The sequence below is a fragment of the Chaetodon auriga genome, chromosome 10 (assembly GCF_051107435.1).
Source record: "Chaetodon auriga isolate fChaAug3 chromosome 10, fChaAug3.hap1, whole genome shotgun sequence".
Taxonomy (NCBI): Eukaryota; Metazoa; Chordata; class Actinopteri; order Chaetodontiformes; family Chaetodontidae; genus Chaetodon; species Chaetodon auriga.
The window spans coordinates 10,962,036-10,983,170 of record NC_135083.1 but is presented as its reverse complement, the minus strand read 5'-3'; the positions used below and the strand labels follow the sequence as shown (position 1 = coordinate 10,983,170).

Genomic DNA, 21,135 nt, shown 5'->3' with positions numbered 1-21,135 from the left:
AAGTAGAAGAGGCTGCTTCCATGTACAAATCCAATCCCTCATGTCAGTCCCACTTGGAAACCTTGGTGAGTATTTGCATACGCAGCATGAACTGCTGCCAATACTGTATTCACTGTGGCCACAGCAAGTTGCTGAGGCAATCTTTTCAAAAGACTTTATGGGTGGAGATAACATGAAAATGTATTCATAGCCTTTCTATTTACTCAATGACTTCACCTGTACTTACAGATTAAAGGGAGCCAACAAAGGGAAGAGACAAATTAAATCACCTGGGGTTAAGAGTTGAGCTTCTCCTGGATAAATCCATATTACCATAAATTCAGGAGATTATCTTCAAAGAGAACCAGAGGTGAGGAAATTATTTCAATATTATTCTGTGCGGACTTTCTATTAGAATTTTATGTGGCCTTGGTGCATGTAGCACAGCTTGTAAGCAGATAAAATCCTGCAAAGGTTTGTGTGAAAAATCCACGTTCTTGCCTGTCTTCGCATATGTGCAAAGACAGGCATGCCTTACATGTGCGTACAAGCACTTGTGCATGTGTGTGTTTACGGGTTAGGTGGTTTCATACATGCATCTATTACGGTGGAGCCTAAAAGTCATTTACAAAAAGTTACTTTGTTTTAGCATGTATCAAAAACAACTATTAGTTTCTACTTAAATTACATCAAACTGTGTGACAAACAAACATGCAACTTGATTATCTGTTGTCAGACACATCATTTGTCATGAGCCAAAATGCGTTAGACTTTGCAAAGTTGCTCTATACTGAAAGTGTTGCTGGAGTTTTGATCTCTTCAGACTTTTTCCCTTCTCCATGCAAGTAGATGAAGTTTTGCCAGAAGTCCCTACTGTGCTGTTTTTCAAATGTTCCCACAGATGTTCAGTGGGGCTTAGGTCTGGTGACTGTGGAGAGAACAGATGGGACATGTCGACGCTTTATGAAACCCAGAGCTGAGTTTAAGAAGTCTCACCAGACAACGAGCACACAGGTAAGATCCACAAATGGATGAAGACATCAGATCATATGCCGGATATATCAGATGAATACACCAGCATACCATCATGCACAATTATACACGTGTCCCAAGAGACAACTATGTGAAAAAATGATTCATTTAAAAATACGTAAATGTTTTGGAAATTGTAAATAGTGAGGATAACACATGAATGAAGTCCTCTACGACTATCGCGGAGGTGCTGGGAGTTGTTATTAAAAGTTTTAAATGCGTAGAAGTATTGTCAGCAAAATTTACCAGATTAAGATAAGAATAAGAAATAGTTCGTGGATGAACAATGCACAAGGTTGTCTTCACATTAGTGTGAACTCCTTATGTCTTACTGCTTCTGTACAGAGAAGTTTTTTATATTCCTGTTAAGCAATGTAATCATAAAGCAAAACTGGGCTGCACTTCTCCTGTGTCAGTACTCCTGATGACTTGTGTAGGCTGCAAGTTCATCCAACTTGTCAGCCTGCAATCTCACAGTCCCCATGGTGAGCTGTGGGAAGTCTTATGCCTCTTCTTATCCTCTTAGTTTCCTTCACACACACAAGTTTGTTGCCCTTTCAGTATGTCAGTCGCTCCACAAGGACATCTCATATATTTTAAAATTAAAATGAAACTTTATTTTCACTTTTTTCCCATCTTTCCGTGAATGTAAAATTCAAGTTCCCAGAGATACAGAGGAGATGAGTTCTTGATACTGCACTTTTGGACATCACTTTAGTATGCAGATCAGAGCAACTGGAGTGTAGTTGGAACCCAAGGTGAATTTCCTGCAGGCTTTTTATACGCCTTAATGACTCTAAACATTTTTATTCAGACTTAGCCTCATGGTTGAACTGTGGGGAAGTCTGTTTTAAAACTAGATAAAAACCACCCACAACAGTGATCAGCCCTGCAGCAGCCCATGCCAATCTATTGTGCCTCTGGGCACAAATATGTGGAAAATATCTCCATGCACATTCGTCAGTAAACTTCCTGGATTCCTCCCATAGAATTCCTCCCATTCCTTGTGTTTTTTCTACATTTTTTAATACATACATATAAATATATATTGACACTCTGTGTGACCTGAACATCATGTTTTACATCTGTTTTCCCTTGATGACAGTTCTTAGCTTGAAACATGAGCTTAGTCCAGCACAGCGCTGTGCTGGGCTTAGAGAACCATTTCAAACAATTGCAATGATGTCTAAAAACCTCACTTCTCTCTAACTCCACATCCCCAGTCTTTTGTCATGTTGTTGTAGCCTTCAGGCCCAACCGATGCTGATTCAAGTATATGATAAAGGGACTGCATTTAAATATCTCTTTTCTAGTCTAACTGACCACTCAAAACGCTTTGCAACACAAGTCAGCATTCACCCCTTCACACAATGGTGGCAGAGGCTATCATGCAAGGTGCCACCTGCGCATCAGGAGCAAAAACCACTCATGCACTCTCACACACTGATGGCACAGCACCGGGAGCAATATGGGGTTCAGTATCCTGCCCAAGGATACTTCAGCATGTAGACTGCAGGGGCCAGGGATCGAGCGCTCTACCTCCTGAGCCACAGCCGCCCACAAGTAATCACTTGAGGCAGTTTATCAGACTTTGCCTTGCTCCCTCTGGACCCACAGAAGGCTTTATACAACTTTTTCCACATATGCAGCAGGACTCCCAAACATATGTAAACAGGCCCTGATGTGTAAAATCAGTTGAGTTCCAATTTAATTCCTGAAAAATTGACGTTTGGGAGAGGCAGGGATTTCATCATGGTGGCAGCAGTGATATTGCAGAATCTTAGAGAAGCAAATGTCAAAAACAGACTGCTAGTGCACCTTCAGATGGTACCGTGTCTGTCTGCCTGTCTAGTTATTTACATCACTGCCCACTTCCTCTCCCACTGTATGCTCTCTTCTCAGGACTGTCAGTGGCACAAGGGGCAAGACTGGATTAACAGTCTGTCTGGAGGATGAAGTCAAGACTGAAAATGAGACAGAGGCAGAGGAGGGAGGCAGAGTAAGAGGGAAGAACCTTTGCTAACCCCCATCAGACTGACATGGAGGAGAAAATATGCTATTCAGAGTGAGGGAAAGTCAGAAAGTGACTGTCAGCCCTTAGCTGAATGCTGGAATTTGGGCTAATCATTGTAGAGGACGTCTGTGACAATTTAAGCCTTGCTGTCATACAAACGGAACTTGCAGTCTCTACACATACGGACATATGCCGACACTCACACATATGCTAGAAATAGAAAGAGAGGGCAAAAATGTCAAGGGTAGAGAAAGAAGTGGAGACTGTTCTAGAGGAATGGGAGGCTGGAACGAATGCGTGAGGACAAGTGAAGGATGGGAGAAATCCTATAACTGAAACTGTCACAAGCACAGGATTGAAAGCAGGATGATGGAGATTACCCATAAAACAAATGGGACTATTCAGTGATACTGAAAACATTTGTCATTGAATACCCTTGTGAAATTCAAAGTGACTGAGAGAGCGGGGTACGAGCGATAGTGTGTTTTTTTTCTCCTCAACATATTTGGGAAACAGATTAGTGTAGTTGTATTTACACATACACTCCTCCCATGAGTCTTGAATTCTACAGTGTCTGTTTCCCTCACAGACTCCAACCAGACACCACCTTCGCTGTCAGATTGATCTTCTTCTATCACACCAAAAGCAGCTGCGTCCCTTATATTCACATCCTCCACTGCAGTGTTTACGGAGCGCACTTTAAATGACAGACAGCAGCAATGGAACAAAACTAGCAAACACATTTTCATTTACAGCGCTCCGGGTTGGGAGTTGCAGTCTTTAGCAGCAGGTGTTTACAAAAATAATTGGGTTGGTTGATTTCAAAAAAAAAAAAAAAAAAAGATTTGTGTAGGTTGTTTTTGAAACTTAAGTTACACAGCAACCAATCCTAAATCTCATTTCAGAGGGGAACATACAGTAACATTTATCTGAGTGTACTGCTACATGAATGGAATAAAGCACGTTATCGTCCACAAAAAGGAGAAAATTGTCTTTGACCCATCTTTATACTGGCACAAATTTTGACAGACTCTCATTTTTTCACTTGGGTATAATTTCTCTGCTACAGTCAGCCGAGATGCTGTGCGTGGTTAAATGCTGTAATGCCAATCATCTGATTCATTTCCACAAGGCATCATCCATCCAGATGGTAGAAATGCTCCTAAATAAAAAGCTGTAATTGATCATTGCATGCTTCTTATTCATTTCATAAGCACAAACGTTATCCGATACTATCCGGTATGCAGCAGGCATGGTGGAATATGTTAACAGATAACAAATGACTGAATGCAGCCAGGAGGAACAATAACTGATAGTATCCATTATAGCTCGGAATAAACAGGAGGGTTAACCCCTTTAAACTCTGTTAACCTGTCTGCTGCTGAATAATGGTCAAACATATTTATATACTGTCCTAAATATTTACAATACAATGTCGGGTCCACATTTAAACTCGTCATCTGAAACCAGTTCAGGTTATATACTGTAAGGATGTGGTCCATAAAGATGTTTTATCACCACTTATTGTGTGTGCAGTATTTCCGGCTTATGTGCAGTATGATGGAGAATGACCGAAATAGAAAAAAGTATCTACGATTTTGTGGGTATAAGAAGATCTGTAAGTGTCTACTACATATGTACAGTAAAAATAATAATAATTACTACAAGTAGAGAGAATAAAAAAGAAAGTATAAAAGACAAGCAAGCATACCATCCACAATGACCCCAATGCTCTGAATGTGAAACCTTAAAATCAGTTCAAAAGTGTGTGTGTCAGATTTTGATAAAGCCGAGCAGCCGCATGAGTCCAGGTGTTACATTATTCCAGCTGTGATGCAATAAAGGCCTGTTGTTGGATGAAACAAAATGAGTCAAATGACAACAGAGAGGTGTGACCTCAAAATGCAAGCACACGCACACATACGCACAAGTTGCTCTGTTTACTCAGAGCTGGGCAGCTCCAGAGCCATTATGAGTCTGCTTAGACTCATGAATAATGAGTCAAAATCTACAGTCACCTAAACTGTGCATGAGGTAAGATCCAGCCCTCCGGAGGGGTGAACACACATTACCCTCTAAATAACCCAGTCCACAGCTTATTTAGAGGTGCAACTGAACCTGATCTCTTCTCACTGTGTACACTGTGACAGGGGAGCGCAGAAATTAGGCAAATGATTTTCTTTCACAGTGCTAGAGAGACAAATGAGCGAAAAACAGAACTGAAACAACCAGCAAGGGATGCATCTTCAAGAGCTGAGCGGATCCAAAGAAATGAGTCAGATAGGAGCCAATTATAATAAATAAGCGTGATTATGTAAACAGGACATGAGTGATTATCTTGTTTCCCCCAGATATTACTGATGAGAAAGATAAAGATGACTGAGAATCCCCTTTCCCCTCTCCTACTTTCTCTCTCACCCTTTTTCATTTTTCTTCAGTTTTGTGTCTCTCAGCCTTCCACGACCAAAACTCATTACTCATCCTTTACTCCGTCACCTGGAATGCTGATGCATGTTTTTGCGGCCCTGTGGGAAAGACAAGGGTTGCCAGTCCTGGGGACTTCTTCGCAGTGGGACACACAGCTAGTAGCCTTCACAGTAAGTCATTTCAGTGGTGACATGAGCTCACTGCAGACAGCACGTCACTGGATGAATTTAAAAAGACAGCAGCCGAGTCAAAAACTCAAAAATGTGAGTATAATGAATATCATAACTCACAGTAAGCGACACAGACGGTGCTGGTTTCTAACTCTTCACGTTGTCAGTTAGCGCCAGCAGTTGAATGTGCTGTGTTGGCTGTGAGTCAAATTTCAGGCTCGGTGTAGATCAGTTCTGACAATGCTACTTCATCAATAACATGTGTCCATTTTTGATGAAGTGGAATATAAACTGCCCCAAATGGCCTCCATTATGGCTCCTTCCTTTCATTTCTCAACTCTGCTCCTCTTGTCACTTCCTGCAAGTAGCTACTTGGTGAGCGAGGGAACGAAAGGAGGAAAATTGAAAATGCTTTTAGAGCCACCCCATCTCTCTTCCCCCGTTCCACCGTCTCATGTTTTCATCTTTCATCCATGTTCTCCCTGAGGGTATTCATTCATCTGCCCCCTTCCCATTTTAATCTTGTTTTAAAGACAAACTTTGCTTTTCTCTCTTTTCATTTCCTCATATTATTTCTTCTGCTGTGAGAGCGGAATGTGCCATTTTTGCCATTTGCAGAGAATTATATACGTCTAAATCTATCTGCCTCTTAAAGTGGCCCTGAGAGTTCAACACACTGCAGCTCAACAAAACACATGCATTGAGACAAATCACAAGCAAACTAAGGAGACATTGTCAATTTGACAACACATGCGGCAGATGGGAACAAAGCTACAAGTAGAGAAATCACAATTTAATACATAAAAACTGCAAAGAAGCACAGATAAAAATGGAGGCTGTTTCCAGTGGACACTGAAAATACACCAGCCTGTACACGGCTGGAACAAGCTCGCCAAACCACAGAGAGGAACTGTGACGCCAGTGACAGAGAACTGCTGGCTGTGAAGACCTGGGGGCATGGCACCACTGGGCTCAGGGCAGCCATTTGTGGTTTGGACCGACCACAAGAACCTCTCCTACATACAGTCAGCCAAGCGTCTGAACTCCCCGTTCTTCAACCGGTTCAACTTCACCCACACCTACCGACCTGGCTCCAGGAATGTGAAACCTGATGCCCTTTCCCGGCAGCATTCTGCTAATGAAAAAAGCGGATCTGAGCCCAAGTCCATCCTTCTCTCGTCCCTCTTTCCCTCTGCTAAAGAAACTGCTGACCTGTCACATCATGTGCTCGGCCTGCATGGCATACCCCTAGATATTGTCTCTGACAGAAGTCCACAAATCATCTCCCAAGTCTGGAGAGAGCTCTGCCGGGCACTGCACCACTGGTGGCGTCAGTGAGTCACTCCTCGGGTTTCCATCCCCAAACCAATGGCCAGTCTGAAAGAAACAATCAGGACCTGGAATCTATGGTCCCTATCTGCCTCTAATCTCACTTCCTCATCTCCCTTGGGTGGAGTATGCTCACCACTCCCTTCCCAGTTCTGCTAAAGGTCTCTCTCCCTTCAAGGCATCCTCAGGGTGCCTGAAGAACCTGAAGAAGAGATATCGATCACCTCCGTTCAGCTCCACCTCCACCGCTGTTGGAGGATCTGGGAGAAGGCGGAGCTGCCTTACTGCAATCAGCAGAAGAAAAGAAATGGATCGCCGCTCGCCACTGCAGGAGGTCACAAAGTTTGGCTCTCTTCCAAGAATATTCCTCTAAAGACTGATGCAAAGAAACTGTGTCCTCGGTTTTTAGATCCATTCATTGTGTAATCCATTATCAACCCTACTTGCCGTAAAACCAAAACTGCCACCCACCTTAAGAATTCACCACATCTTTCATGTCTCACAACTAAACTCCATCTCTTCCAGTCACCTGTGTCACCCGAAAGGCTTTCTGCCTCAGCAGAGTCCTTGTCCTCTCCTCTTCAGACACCAGAGGGTTACCTGACTCCCTCAAGCTTTCTGCAAGACAGTCTGTCTAAGCCAGTCACCGCAGTGTGTTACTAGCCAATCGCAGCCCAGTTGCTGTCAAGGCGGAACACTCTTAGCTTAAAAAATGCGCAAAGCCGGAACAGGCTTGTTATCTCACTATTAGCATTTACTATTTTAACCATGGCAACAACAACCATGTCCCAGCTGTGCACATCATGTTTTAGTGTCTCCTGGAAACAGTTTCTGTGCTACTTGCATGGAGTGTTTTGCAGTTTCAGCAGCTCTATCTTTTCTACAGCTGACTGTGACACGTGAATTTCAGAAGACATGTTCTCCCAGTTAGTCTTTTATTCATATCATATCAATAAATGAATCTTGTCAACTTTATTGTTCTGATCTAGGACCTTCAGTATTTGGATCAATCTGCTTGTCCAGAATCAAGTGTGTCAAACTCAGAAGCTTACAGCTGTTATTAAATGTCATTTAATCAACATCGGGACATTTTAATATATATAACTAAAACCTAATCTTCAGACTTTCAGACAGATTTTTTTATTTTTTATTTTTTATTTTTCATTTTCCAGAAAAAAATGAAATACTTTACTCCAAATGCCAACAAAGTGCCCATATCCCTAAAACAGCACTGACACACATATTCTCACTTAAGTAGTGCCAGTTTATCTGTATTATTTTTTTATTTTTGAATATTTGTTTAACTGCACCACCAGCGACATTTAGTTTCCAGCGTTGCTTCTTGAAACACATAAAAAGGAAAATTTGTATTTTCTGATAATGATTATTCTTTTTCCAGCAACTTATGTCTTCCATACAATATCCAACATATAGAATTACTTACTGCGGTAAAGAAGTCTCTGTAGTTTTGAGGTGAAAAGTGGTCGACATTCAATAATTCTGAGCAAAGCAACATTTTACAGGGTCAGTGTAATATGGCCATGGCAGATTTTCTTTTCCTTGTGCATATTCAACAGAAAAAAATGAGGAAAGAAACAAGAAAACATATCATTATTTTTCTGGAATCACTTAAACACTCAGATGAATCCTGGAAGATAACCTGACAATCATCTGTTCCCTTTGACATTTAACTATTGCTGACATGCCTTCTTTAGTTCACCTCAAGAAAAGAGGTTGCCTGTCAATCTCATCAATACCAGTGGAGCGAAATCAAACCTTGCCTTGGAGGTAGAACATGTCGAAAATGACAAGTTGAAATGGGTCTTGTATTATTGAAGACATGAGCAGGGTATCACTGTGGTTTCTCTCAGTCCTCATTAAGGAAGATGGAGGTGATAGTGATTATATAACTGTGCATGTGACCCCAGGGCCATGAAATGCTGGCAAATGCTGTTTCTGGAGGTGCATTTCATTTAAAGCCTTAAATTAACACGCAACAAGACAACAGCACAATATCTCATATTATTTCAAAATAAAAATTCTCTTTGGTTTTTCTTTAGAAACATGAATGGTATATACAGTGACACATGGGTGCATGTAATGCACATTCTGCAGCACACAGTTCAGTTGAGCATCACAATGTATAACTAACTGGATGTGACTCTGTCTTTCCTTCATTTATCTCTCTTCCAAATAGTCCTCTCCATCTTCTAGTCATCCAACCATTTAGCCAACATCTACCCCTTAATCCATACATTTGCCCAGGTTTCTGTAAATTACATGTTGCAGTCACCTCCTCCGTCATTTATACATTGAACTCGCCTTTGAAAAATGCCTCTCAAACAGCACATTGCTCCAACATTGACATTCTCTCTGGGTGCTTTTACGTTGTCTTTAATATAAGGGACGACTCCAGTCACTCATCCCTCATTCCGCCATCTGTTCACCTCAAGTGAAGCTACTGCCCGCCGCAAACACCAGCCTCAGACATTTCCATATCTCGGAGGAGGATTTGTCTTTGTGACAGACAGACCGACAGAGATATGTGTTTCAAAACAAACAGGTTGCACTTGGGCTTCATTACTCAGAGGAATGAGTAAAAGTTTTTGATTATTTCCTTTGAAAAGTTTTCAGAAAACCAAGGCTCAACATCATTCAGGACTCTGTCATGTGTGCTAAAGAGTTTGTGGCTAAAGGACAACAAACATTCTTCCTCCTCCATTTGTCATCTTCTACACTGCCTTATGTCCCTGCCTTATCCTTCCCATTTGCTCTTTCACGCTCTCTTTATTCCAGCCTCTCTCTTCACAGCAGCTTTGAGGAGTGCCATAATAAATACCCATACGATCCGTTTCCTGTGTTTCATTTAAATATGGTAATATGGTAGCTGCATGATATATGGAGGATTTCCAATCAGCCACCATAGCAGCATGTGTCACAAACAACAAGCAGGTGTTTGATAAACAGCAACCTCAAACATGAATCTTATTATATACTGAAAGAACCACACACAGAGAAAACAGGTGAGAAACAAATAAATCTGCCACAGACGAGAAGACTCAACAACAACAACAACAACAGCAGAAATTTGCTTGTGTCTCAAAAATGCTTTGACAGTTCCAGAAATATCAAGTCAAATCTTGTTACCGTGATCACAAACATCAAAGCAGAAATGACGACTTCAGGAAATTCTTCAAAACAAGTTTTCAGTCTTTTCTTCTGTCTGTCTCTATCCTGGTTCCCTTATTAATGTGCACACGTTGTCATGCTTGTTGCTAATCCTCAAATTTTGCCTGAAAACTTGCCTGTTCAGATTCTATACATGTTGCTCTCAGTGCTGCAAAGGTGTGTCTTTTGGTTTATCTGATTAATTACTGAAGATCAGCATTAGAATCAAGATTGAAAAAAATACATATAGGTACATATCATATTATATATAAAATAACATTATTATGTTATTGGATAATTTGGACTGTTGACTTCATCCCCTCCAGCCTGGCCGGTGGGGAGTCCCAGGTCTTTAACCTCTTGAGTGTGGCCGGCTATGTGACCGGCATTCATTAAGGGATAAAAAGACAGCATTGCAGGTGGAGGATAAGCGGTGTCATAGACCTTCTCTGTTGAGGGATGGTTTCTCTATGTTTATGTAAACAGCCCCATTCATTCCCCACCTGAAAGTGAAGCCTTCTTTGATAACGACCCTATAGAGGTTAAATACCTTGGACTCCCCACCAGCCGGTTAGTTTCTACAGCCAAGACCAGTTGCCCTTGATTCAACCCTCCTGGGGTAACCGTGACCTGTATGACAGAGAGTCTTCACAGACGTCTTATTCAAATTTTCAGTTATCAGCTCACTAGTTAGCGAGCTGAATTCAACATTCATTCGTGTTTCAGTTAAATTAGTGGGATGACGCAGTTGGAGCTCAGGCGCTTGACAATTCGGGGAGGAAATCTTTTGAACCAATCTTTCTCATGAATAGGTGCTAGTGATTCAGTACCCTGAAAAGAACTGCTTTGCCCATCACTAATGAACCATGGGCTAAAAAAAAACAAAAAACATATCAAAACCAATCAGATCAACAAACCATATGACTCAGTAGGAGAGAGAAAGTCTTTCCAAAGCAGTCAGGTGAAAAATGAAAACATGTTTTCCTTTGAGAAAATTCTGCAGTGATCTTCTTTCAGTGAAGAAATGCTGTCCAGCTGTGATATAACTGATACTATAGCCGCATCTTTGCTCTTGTCGTCACATCTAAAGCACCCGTGGCTGCAGGTAGTTCTTCATAGGAGGCTGATGATCCGAATGACTCTCACACGGCAAATCCAGCTGCTTCACAAAGTAACATCCCCTCTGTTCTAGCACCTATTTCAGTTGAAAGTTCTCTTGCTACACCTATTAGCAATGTTCCTGCTGCTAACATTGTTGGGCTAACTGTGATGTATCTTTCTCTTTTTACTTTTACTCTTGTGGTCTCTACGCATGTGCTTACTTGATTAATTACTGTATTGCTCCTCCTATGGGGACTTGATACTTGTTAATTTCCTGTATCTCTGTCTACTAGTATTTACGTTTGTATACAACTGATTTGTTTTGCCAAATGTGCTTTGAGGGAAACATAAATGCTGCCTGGATTATGTTCCGTGACAAAGTTTTCCTGTGTTAAGGAAGCACTACCTGCTGCTGTTTTCTTTGGCGTCCACCTGCTGCCAGTTGCCTAGTTTTCCTTTCATCTACTCCCCTGAATATCTCCAAAATGTGTGAGTACTGATTACATTACAAGTGCATCTTTATTTTATGCTTGGGTGAACAATTGAAGCGGCCGTTGCAGTTTTTAGGCCTCCACGCTCAGGCTTGTAAGGGTTTTTTTTCTTTTCTTGATTATATGTTGGCATCGCTGAGTGTGTGTGTGAATGTTGGCCCACAGTCTATCAATGAGGTTAACCCGTTAAAAGTACTATACACTTATGATATTAGAGGTTAATTAAACGTAGCAGGCTGAGTTTAAAGGAGATTTAAAGTCTGTGAGAGGTATTAAGATAATTTTGTGTTTTTAGGAATAAATAATTAATTTTGTTTTTCTAACATTTCTAATTGCCTCATTTCTGTTCAAGGATAAAAAATTTTGTAAGAGGTATATATTTTGTCTTAACTCTAATTGGAGGCACAGCCAGCTATTTTAGCTTTGAAATAAGAGAGTGCAGCTCATAAATATTTAGCTATACAGGTAGAAGTAATGGCGCCATTACATTTAAAGTACCCAGGGTCCCGCCCATAGTACTACTGCATGGGCAGATTACCCAGCTAGATGGGATGGGTCACACTCGTTACTGTGCAAACTGATTGGACAACATCTTTTATCTAAGTCTTGTTGATGGTATTTCATTTTTTCTGGTTTGTAATGATTGTCATTGAATTTGTTGGGGTTTTTTTTCCTGATATGTTTTCACACTTTTGCAACTCCCTATACAATCTTCAAATGCCAAATCCTTTCCTCAGCCTTTACTGAAGGTGTGTTTAGACGGCTGCATAGCTGTGCACAGACATCACACCACATAGTGGGGGCAGAAGACTCAGGTTGTGACATGAACATGTAAAACCACCCATCTAATACAACAGCTTGACTCCGTACATTGTTGCTGAGGTTTGCTCAGATCTTACAGGGCTGACAGTAACGAAGGTTAAACTACTTGTAGCAGATGATATTGGAACTTTAAATGCACATTTGTGAGGGTGTATTGCATTGCAGAGATATAGTGTGTTGTATTAATGTGCATGTGTCTGGCTCTGTGCCAGCCTTGGTCAATTTATTTATCCTTCTGTCACTGTGAGACTGCAAACCGCAGGATGCCTGGCAGACAGAGACGGGTTCAGAGATACGTGTTGGCACAAACAAGCACTATTATGTACACCATGTGTGCTGTATCAGTGGGATGTACTGTGTAATTAATTTCATTGTGTTGTTGGCCACTCAACCAACAGGTAAAGTGAAAGTTCACCTCTCAAAACCGTACACTTGATGAGTGTGATGTGTGACGTGATTTACATTTTCACATATCAAGAATTACTAATTTTCTACTTATTCGTGTGGAAAAAAACGTATCAGACTCATAATTATTCCAAGCAGAGTATTTTAAAATTAATTAAAACATGACTGAAGGGAATCTTTCAGATACCTTTTACTGGAGTGAAGTTAACCGCTGTTGGCATGTCAGGAGAGGTGCAAGTCACCAAACCAGATAAACCTTTTTAATTTTGTTTTTTCATCCAAGGTGAGCCAATTCAATTTATATAGCACAGAAATATAGCCACACATTTGTCTCAAAGGGCTTCACGATCTGAACAACACACAGCACCCTCTAACCTCAGACTCTTGATTCTGCTAAGGAGAAGAAGGGGAGAAACCTCTTAAGAGCAACAGACGAGGCACAAGAACACATACAATGTCCAGACCGTGTGGTCACCCTATGTCCAGAATAGACAGAAAGAGTTGTGATAGAATTACAATACGGATAAATGGAATTACAGTGCCATCTAAGTGCATGATGTATTATTTAAAGTTAAATCAAAGCTATATTGCTCACTGCTCCGCCTGTCTGTCCCACTGTCGTCAGTTTCAAGTCCTTCTGGCCTCTCATGGCGACCTCTATCCTTCCAAAAGAGCTGCCATTTATTCGAATGTACTTGAAAGCTTTTTGTTCCCCTCAAATTCTCCCACTGCTCTTGTCAAATATTAAGTTTCGAGTAGAGAAACTGCAGCTGAGGTGAAAAAAGGTTCAGCTAACAGGCTCTGAAATAAAGAAACCTCCATTGTTTTTTGTCTCAGCATTTTGTTTCTGATGTACAACGCAGATACCAAAAGGTCAAGATGCTGTGTAAGACACAAAGAAAACAATACAAAGACAGTGTATTTAATGTTGTACCACATCAACTTCATTGATTTCTATGTGCTTATTCTGAATTTGATGCAGCAACATGTTTCAAACAAGTTGGGACAGGAGCAACAAAAGACTGGCAAAGTCCACAGATAAACAGGTTCATTGGTAACAGGTGATAGTATCATGATTGGGTATGAAAGGGGCATCCTCCAAAGGCTCAGTTGTTCACAAGCGAGGATGGAGAGAGGTTCACCACTTAGCGAATACTTGATTATATACAGGATATGACTACATGGGCTCAGGACCACTTCATAAAACCTTTGTCAGTAAACACAGTTTGTTTACAAATGACTTGCATTCAATTATTTACATTTTACATAGCGTCCCAACCTTTTTGGAATCTGGATTGTGATGGCCTCAGACTTATTCCACAATCCCTACAGCAGGATATACAGAATATGGTCACAAAATCTCTGATGGGCTTAACAGCTCCATCAGTGGTGCTGTCCTTGTGCCAGATGCTGGTCTATGGTGGCACAAAGCCAATCCTGAGTGTTTGTTTGGGGCTCACTGTTTTATATCCACAAATCCTTTACTTACCACAATAAAATTACATCAGCAAATGGCTATGATATGCAAATGCATGTACACTATGTTTATCCACAAAGCCCTCAAAGAGCAGCTGTCGAACCAGCGATAATCACTGAACAGGGTGGGCGTGGAGAATTAAAATGCAGCATGTCTGCAGCTATCTCTCAGGTCGGTGATCTTCTTAGTTGCCCCACATAGAGAGGAAAAGAAGGCGAGAAAAAGTCAATGAGAAAAGAGAGAAAGACAAGAAGGTTAAGACAGCTTGTTTGTGCTGCTGTTTCTGGCGTGTGGTTGACGGTGGCCCAAGCAGGGCTCTTATTCTCTTAGCTGGAAAGCTGAGTCCTCGGTGAAAACAAAGCTTTCTGGAAGTGGGTTTCTCTACTGACAGTGTGTAAACAACACTGACGTAGCAGCATGTCAAGGCAAGATTAGATGGCAAGTTCAAAAGTTAGACATCACAGAGCCACGTCGGGCGACAGGTGCAGGACCTCGAAGAGCAGACAGACAGAGGGACAGACGCACACTCACACAGTCAGACAGTACGTTTGCAGCATTTTAAAGGAAAAGACTGAGTCACCAGTCATCAGCTCCTACGGTAAGCATAATCGATGTATTTATCATCTTCTATTCACAATTTGGAATGAAAAGATGGAAAGAGTGACGTACTGGCAATTAAGACCATGTCTCATTACTAATGAGATATGTGAGCATGATCCCTTGTCAGAGCCAGCTTGCCCTGAGGGGGCTTTTTATTCCTTGTCATGCTCTTTTCACTGAACTGAGTACTTGAATGTGTTTACTGTTGTTTGCTCATATGCTGCTAATAAAACAGCAGTCACAGCATGCCTTAAGCCTCAATGCTTTATATTATGGCAGTGTTATTAAATAGATTTACATGCATAAACTTATTTGCTAACTTATGGCATGCATTTGTATGTTTTACCTGCTATGTACTGTCTTCTTTCTTTCTTTCTTTCTCCTTCAAAATACCTTCAGGTTTCTTTGAGCCCTCCATATGCTGCTGGTAAATTAATGATGGTAGACTACACTAACATGATTATATTTCATCACATGCATGTTAACATGAATGGAACACTTGTGGAATAGATATCGAAAGCATATTCAATGTCTCAAATGTAAATTGTAAATCTTCTGTGGCTGATTATCCTGATCCTAGAGGGACCAGGAGAGAGAGACATCCTCGTCAGGGTGGAATTATAGCGTATTTGTAATGATGCAACTCTGTCACTCACATAAGAAAAAGACAATAAAAATCCCCGGGTCACCACAGATGGGACCTTTACATGGATGACTCCAGGGCATACTGCTTCCTACAAACCAGTTGCGAAGCTTCTAGGCAGTATGAAGAAATTCATTGTACTAGAGGTCTCTTGCTCTTCATCAAATAAAGCAGCAGAAGGATATTGATCAGTATAATTCAGAGTAAGAATGTCAATTCAATGTCCAAATGCACACAGAGACATACACACACAGACAATACAGGGCCTGATGTGTTTTGGCTGTTGCGTCTTAAGTTTTTGTTCATGACTGCAGTATCTGAATGGTGTACAGAAATAAAGTGACAGACAAATGTTTCCTGTTTTTCTACCCTGAAGTAAGTGAGGCATGTCACTACTTAGTGACTCTCAGTGGAGAGAATAATGTGGTGATAATTCATCTTACTGCAGTTGTGGGCAACGACTAATAGTTATTTTAATGATCGACTAATCTCCTGATTGTTTTTTTGAGTACTCCATGCAGTGTTTGGTCTGTGAATTCTAAGAAAAAAATGAAAAATGCCCAGTTTCCTAAAGCCAAAGATTACATAATCCAGTGGCTTGTTTTGTCCTACTAACAGTCCAAAACTCAAAGATATTCATCTTGTAATGATTGAAAAAAAGAAAACAGATGAAAGCTAATCCTCACATTTGAGAAATTAACACCAATGAATGCTTGGCAGCTTTTTTCTCTTTTTTTTTATTTTATTTTTAGCATTAATTGATGACCAAAACAGCTGATATTAATGTTCTCTTAAACACTGCTAATTAATTACAGTAACTGGTTTGTTGTTGGTTGTGTCATTAGGCTGCTGGATTGCTGTCATGATGTTTGTGTATGCTGTTTAGAATGTTTCCCTTTCTTGGTATTTACAAAGTAGCAATTTTATTCTTTTCTGCTTTATACATTTACTTACGGTTGCTGTTACACACATTTCCTGCTCTGCCTCTTATGTGTTTTTGCTAAAATATGTATCAGTGCAGTAGCTGGAGGGCTACAGCTGCATTTCATTATGCAATCCTGTATTGAATAATGATAAATTTACTTTTTGTCACAAAATAGTATTGAGGATGTTATGTGTTGGTGTATATTCTGTGAAACTGAATGTCCTGCCAGATTATTATTCAAATGGTGACTTTTAATTTTAGGAAGTGGCCATAATACTGTTTGAGTTTGGCAACACAAGAACACACACTTGTACTTCTATCTTTGTTAGGACATTGATTTAATGCATTCCGTAGCCCCTTACCCTAACCTAAACATCACAACTAAATGACCTACCCTAATCTTAACCTAAACCTAATTCCAGCCTAACTCTTAAATCCAAGTCTTGAGTTTTTAAGGCAAGTCTTTAACCAGGCACTGAAGCTGCAGCAGACTTGATGGGAGAAAAGATGAAATAAAGTGATATTTCGAGGTGTAAGAAGACACTTTAATGTCATGTCATTGAAAGCAAGTGTCTCCTCATCCTGGCACTCTCTCTGAAGACTTGGCTGACCCTCACAATCATATAGAACAATGATCACTCACTCTGCACTCAGGAACGTTTAATCTCTTTGTGTAAAACTTAGTTTCTCTCTCAAGTGCTGTATGCCAGCGCATATAAGTGGGCATTTGTCTCGTATCCAATACACTTCCATTAGAATTTGGTTGGAAAGAGTCATGCCCGTTATCTACTGAGTATACAAAGTCGGCAAAAAAATGCGTGGTCGGCTTTTAAAATATGAAAAGGAGCAAAAGGATATTGGTCAAGTGGCACTAGTGCTCTCATGCTCATTGAAAGTCTTTCACCTAATAATTTTTTAATTTGTGCCTAAAACTTGTTGCCCCCAACCATCACACATTCAGACTTTAACTTTACATAATTTCACTGCCTAACTCACAGCATACAGTATAACAGTTTTAAATTTGTTCTCTATTGCCTGCAGCTATGTTTTCTCCAATTACGCCCACTGTAAGTGGTACATTCACTTTACATTAATTCCAAGATTAAGTTCCCCACCCCCTTGCATGCATTCTTTCACAGCCTGTCACACAAAGTAAAAGTGTTTCTGTTGGGTGTAATTCAATGAATTAATTCAATCTGTTTACTGTTTCATTTACTGTTTGCAGTTTTGAGCTGCACAGAGAGCGTACACTCAGAGCATCTTTAATCAGCTGTCTGTGGTTTCATGTGGAAGGGCTGATCACATGAATTTGTTTGATGTTAATATCACAAATACTGCGTAATGCAGGTTTAAGACATCATCTCATCAGATAGTACATTAGCAGTACAGATTGTGCCCCCGGCCACCTCCTGCTCCAAGCACGGGTTTCCGTTTGCTGGCTCACAGGAGAGCCCACAGCTTCAGTGCTGCACCAAGCCTGTCAGCTTTAAGAAATGGAGGATAACTTACTTTACCATACATACATAATATGTGTCATTCTCCATTCACTCTTCATCTTTCTCTTTTCTTCTTCCTTCTGGTAACTGTTTTCCTCCTACTGCATGCTGCCTCTTCTTCTGATTCTTTGCAAGTCTTGTCTCGGCTCCAGTGAGGCTTTGTGCAAAAGTGCAAGAATACGTGTACTGCATTTGTATGTTTTTGTATTGTTTTGTGATGGCAGTGAAAGGATGGGCTATCATGTTATATTTGAAATGCTTTGTACACATTAGAGATCTGTCTTATGCTTTGCAGTATATTCTATTGCATCACATTTTATGTACCAAACCTGCACTTCTCTTCATGTCCCCATTATGTGCACAACAACAACAAAAAAAAATCCATTTTGCACAATTTACATTCCCTTCTTTTTCTCCACATCACATCGACTGTTACTGGGGGCATCAGAAGACAATGGCTGGATGGAAAGTCAGGGGAGCACCAAAGTCAGTAGGATTCCTCCTGAGGGTGACATGAATCTCAAAATGTCATGGTAATCCATTTAATTTGTTTTCAAGGTATTTAACTACAAGTTTCCTCTAGTGCTGGTGGCATGCAAGGAAAAGCTGGAGGATTGTCGACATCAGTCAGATTCATCCTATCCCATGCATTTCTGTACAAATATTCATTTCCATCCATCAAGTAGTAATTGAGCTTTTTAAGTCTGGACCAACACTGCCTAGATCCATGCAGCTAGCATGGCTAAAGGTCACAGGTGGGTTTACACAGACACAGTTCCCCTGTAGTAACTCATTATGTTACAACTGAGCCAAAAATAAATAAGATAAAATAAAATTAATTGTTACACCATGATCTGTAGCCAGGAGCCACATAATCTAATTTAATACATATGTCTTTGAATATTCATGTAAACTGTTTAAGCTGTTCCACTCTGATGTATTCACTCCTGAACCACAAATGGACTAACTGTACACTACACACACACACACACACACACACACACACACACACACACACACACACACACACTGGTTGTCAGACTCACTCAAGATGCTCTTTTAAATCAATTTTAGATAATTTAGCTAAATGAAAAAGCTACAGTGGAGCCAATCTAACTTTAGTTAGAGCACAGTGATTAACAAAATGGCATTTCAATTCGAGGTTAAGTCCAAAGCATCTATCTTTGCTCTCACCTTAAGCTTGTGTTAAGGATAAAACCTCTGAGCATTATGAGCAACAAAAGCTGGTTGCTCATATCTAGTGACACAATCCCTCCTGCTGGCTCAAAGCATCTACTGTATTACACTTTCCTCCAAGCTTTTTCTTTCCAAAAACTTCGTATAATTTCTGTGAACAACTCAGTGTAGTTTAGATTAGTTCAGTCATACTGCTAAAGTGTGCCAAATAGTACAGAGACATATATGTCAGCAGCACAGGGAGAAATTGAGTTCGAGTGGTGTGAGTGTGTGAAACCATTGGAATACTTAAAGTTATCTGTTAAGTGGAAGCTCCAGCACTTGAGAGTGCAGTGATGAATCTTCACCATTCATCCTACTAAAAAAAAAAAAGCTATGTGGGCGTTGCCCAACTGTGAATTGTCAGAAATAAGATAAGAAGAGGTCATTAAAATTTTTTGTACAATGTTTCTGAAGTTGAATACCATTCTGTTTTTCAATGCCTTTAACTTAAAATTAAGTAACCACAAATAATGAAACATATTTTCTGCACCTTTGAAATGAGTTTGAAATACAGTTTTCGATGATTATCATCATCATACTTTGTTACATATAATGTAATCTATCTACACATTTATCAGTCTATCTATCTATCATGTTACATTTTATCTGGGTCTATGTATGTGTGCCTGGATGTTGCATGTGTCTGTGCTTTGGTGCTTTGCTTTGTTGAAGGGGTTTTGGGATTTAGGATTTCAGATCTCTGCCATGAAGCCGTTGCATGGAAGGAAAACAAGCAGTGGCAACTGAGGTCGAAAGAAGTCTCAGGTAATGTTTTATTCAGAGCAACTGAACGGAGTGTGTGAAGGAGGGAGAGCGGCAACACACGAGATGGGGATGATAGAGGGGCTCAAGGTGTGATTCTAACCATCAGTGATGGTTCAGTTTTCGGTGCTGTGTATGTGTTTTTGTCTGGGTGTGTCGCCTGCTGCCAGCACACAGAACAGATTATGTCAAACTGTCCCTGGTCACCATCACTTCAAAGCTTCATGACTCAATTTACTCTTGAATCAATCGGAAGTGGATGATTCCTGGTGATGAGTTCTGATAGCCAATCCCCTTTTGGATGCATTTGAAGGGTTGGCAAAATACCCATAACCTCTGACACTAATACATTTCTTATCAAATTCTTTCTTTTATCTCTCTTCTGTCCTCTATATGAGCAAAAAGCAAAGCTTCCGATTTTAATTTTACTGTACATACACTGTATAAAAGAGGTGGGCGTAGTCTCTGGCTCTGAAAAGTGGAGTTAAACCTACATTCTTTCTAATGGCCAGCATGGGGCAGCTCCACTGGTTGCAAAAAGCTATACAGTATATGTTTTTTTGACATTTTTTTGAACTGTTAACTTTCACTAGTTAAAATGACATCACCGGTGGCAGTTTCAGTCACCTGTAGCTAATTCTCTAGTTCTCCAGTTAATCTGTAGCTGTTGTCTGTATTTAGCTAAAGATCATTTAGCTGAATGACACAGTGGTGACTCCTCCTTAGAGAAATGATCTAGCTGACTACCTTCGGTCAGCATATTGAGAATCTTCCTGTAACACTTTGAATCATATCATATCAACATTTTATAATAATCTGCTTAACTTAATAGGTCCTAATAAGGACCTTGAGCATTTGGAGTAAGTTGCTTGTTACAGCTGAACTCATCAAATACATTAAAGTTATTATGCTCCTTATCTGGGGAGACTATGTGCAGAATTTCTTGTCTTAAAGGACCAATGTGTAAGACTTGGGGAATCTTTTAACAGAATATGGTAGAAATATTTCTAATAATATTTGTAATATTCCTCAGTATGTTTTCATTAGTATATAAG

The 21,135-nt window shown here is 40.3% G+C and overlaps 1 protein-coding gene across 1 annotated transcript in view; it reads right to left on the bottom strand.

Annotated features, from left to right (window-relative positions):
• The window catches only part of opn7b (opsin 7, group member b), a 54,599-nt gene that overhangs the window by 10,864 nt on the left and 22,600 nt on the right, over nt 1-21,135 (bottom strand). The window lies entirely within an intron of this gene.